Genomic DNA, 3,283 nt, shown 5'->3' on the forward strand with positions numbered 1-3,283 from the left:
TGACAAATTTTGATGAAAGAAAATTCTCCTGTGGGGTCTCTTTTGAGGCTACACCTTTAGACATACAAACCACACCAAATCTTTTTGAGTTACACCGTGCTGTTTAGGAGATACAAGCTAATTTTTTTTACGATGCATTATTTCTTCCCGTAAAGTTTAAGTGTTTCCAATACATACGTTTTTGTCTTTACACTGCAACTCTGTTTTTCCTTATAACGTGGTATTCTTACATACTCTTTCGAGAGAAAACTCTCCTGTGCGTTCTCTTTTGAGGCTACACGCTTAGACATACAGGCAACACCACAGCTTTTCGAGTTACAATGTGTTGTTTAGGAAAAACAAGATAATTTAGCACGATGCGGGATTTCCTTAAAACGTGGTTTTCTGACAAATTTTGACGAAAGAAAATACTCCTGTGGGTTCTCTTTTGAGGCTACACGTTTAGCCGTACACGCCACACCAAATCTTTTCGAGTTACAACCTGTTGTTTAGGAAATACAAGCTAATTTTTTTACGATGCGTTATTTCTTCTCGTAAAGTGTTTCCAATAAGTACGTATTTGTCTTTACTCTGCAACACTGTGTTTCCTTATAACGTGGTATTCTTACATATTCTTTCGAGAGAAAACTCTCCTGTGCGTTCTCTTTTGAGGCTACATGCTTAGACATACACGCAACACCAAAGCTTTTCGAGTTACAACGTGTTTTTTAGGAAGAACAAGATAATTTCTCACGATGCGGGATTTCCTTAAAACGTGGTTTTCTGACAAATTTTGACGAAAGAAATTTGTCCTGTGGTTCTCTTTGAGGCTACACGTTTAGATGTACACGCCACACCAAATCTTTTCGAGTTACAACGTGTTGTTTAGGAGATACAAGCTAATTTTGTACGATGCTTTATTTCATCTCGTAAAGTTTAAGGGTTTCCAATACGAAAGTATTTGTCATTATTCTGCAACAGTGTACTTCCTTATAATGTGGTATTCTTACATATTCTTTCGAGAGAAAACTCTCCTGTGTGTTCTCTTTTGAGGCTACACGCTTAGACATACACGCAACACCAAAGCTTTTCGAGTTACAACGCGTTGTTTAGGAAAAACAAGATAATTTCGCACGATGCGGGATTTCCTTAATACGTGGTTTTCTGACAAATTTTGACCAAAGAAAATTCTCCTGTGTGTTCTCTTTTGAGGCTACACGTTTAGACGTACAGGTCACACCAAATCTTTTCGAGTTACAACGTGTTGTTTAGGAGATACAAGCTAATTTTTTACGATGCGTTATTTCTTCTCATAAAGTGTTTCCAATAAGTACGTATTTGTCTTTACTCTGCAACACTGTATTTCCTTATAAGGTGGTATTCTTACATATTCTTTTTAGAGAAAACTCTCCTGTGTGCTCTCTTTTGTGTCTACACGCTTAGACATACACGCAACTCCAAAGCTTTTCGAGTTACAACGCATTGTTTAGGAAAAACAAGATAATTTTGCACGATGCGGGATTTCCTTAAAACGTGGTTTTCTTACATATTTTGAGGATAAAAAATTCTCCTGTCGGTTCTCTTTTGAGGCTACACATTTAGACGTACACGTCACACCAAATATTTTCGAGTTACAACGTGCTGTTTAGGAGATACAAGCTAATTTTGTATGATTTTTTATTTCTTCTCTTAAAGTTTTACAATATGTACGTATTTGTCTTTACTCTTCAACACTGTATTTCCTTATAACGTGGTATTCTTACATATTCTTTCGAGAGAAAACTCTCCTTGCATTCCTTTTAGAGGCTACACACTTAGACATACATGCAACACCAAAGCTTTTCGAGTTACAACGTGTTGTTTAGGAAAAACAAGATAATTTCGCACGATGCGGGATTTCCTTAAAACGTGGTTTTCTGACAAATTTTGACGAAAGAAAACTCTCCTGTGGGTTCTCTTTTGAGGATACACGTTTAGACGTACACGCCACACCAAATCTTTTCGAGTTACAACATGTTGTTTAGGACATACAAGCAAATTTTGCAAGATGCGTTATTTCTCTCATAAAGTGTTTCCAGTATGTATGTATTTGTCTATACTCTGCCACACTGTATTTCCTTATAACGTGGTATTCTTATAGATTCGTTCGAGAGAAAACTCTCCTATGTGTTCTCTTTTGGGGCTACATGCTTAGACATACACCCAACACCAAAGCTTTTCGAGTTAAAACGTGTTGTTTAGGAAGAACAAGATAATTTCTCACGATGCGCGATTTCCTTAAAACGTGGTTTTCTGAAAAATTTTGACGAAAGAAAATTGTCCTGTGGGTTCTCTTTTGAGGCTACACGTTTAGACGTACATGCCACACCAAATCTTTTCGAGTTACAACGTGTTGTTTAGGAGATACAAGCTAATTTTGTACGATGCTTTAATTCATCTCGTAAAGTTTAAGGGTTTCCAATACATACGTGTTTGTCTTTACTCTGTAACACTGTATTTCCTTATAACGTGGTATCCTTTCATATTCTTTCGAAAGAAAACTCTCCTGTGCGTTCTCTTTTGAGGCTACACGCTTAGACATACACGCAACAGCAAAGCCTTTCGAGTTACAACATGTTGCTTAGGAAGAACAAGATAATTTCCCACGATGCGGGATTTCCTTAAAACGTGGTGTTCTGACAAATTTTGATGAAAGAAAATACTCCTGTGGGTTCTCTTTTGAGGCTACACCTTTAGACGTACACACCACACCAAATCTTTTTGAGTTACACCGTGCTGTTTAGGAGATACAAGCTAATTTTTTTTTACGATGCGTTATTTCTTCTCATAAAGTTTAAGTGTTTCCAATACATACGTTTTTGTCTTTACACTGCAACTCTGTATTTCCTTATAACGTGGTATTCTTACATATTCTTTCGAGAGAAAACTCTCCTGTGCATTCTCTTTTGAGGCTACACGCTTAGACATACAGGCAACACCACAGCTTTTCGAGTTACAATGTGTTGTTTAGGAAAAAAAAGAAAATTTAGCACGATGCGGGATTTCCTTAAAACGTGGTTTTCTGACAAATTTTGACGAAAGAAAATACTCCCGAGGTTTCTCTTTTGAGGCTACACGTTTAGACGTACACGCCACACCAAATCTTTTCGAGTTACAACGTGTTGTTTAGGAGATACAAGCTAATTTTTTACGATGCGTTATTTCTTCTCATAAAGTGTTTCCAATAAGTACGTATTTGTCTTTACTCTGCAACACTGTATTTCCTTATAAGGTGGTATTCTTACATATTCTTTTTAGAGAAAAC

Source organism: Apodemus sylvaticus, unplaced genomic scaffold (assembly GCF_947179515.1).
Source record: "Apodemus sylvaticus unplaced genomic scaffold, mApoSyl1.1 scaffold_55, whole genome shotgun sequence".
Classification (NCBI taxonomy): Eukaryota; Metazoa; Chordata; class Mammalia; order Rodentia; family Muridae; genus Apodemus; species Apodemus sylvaticus.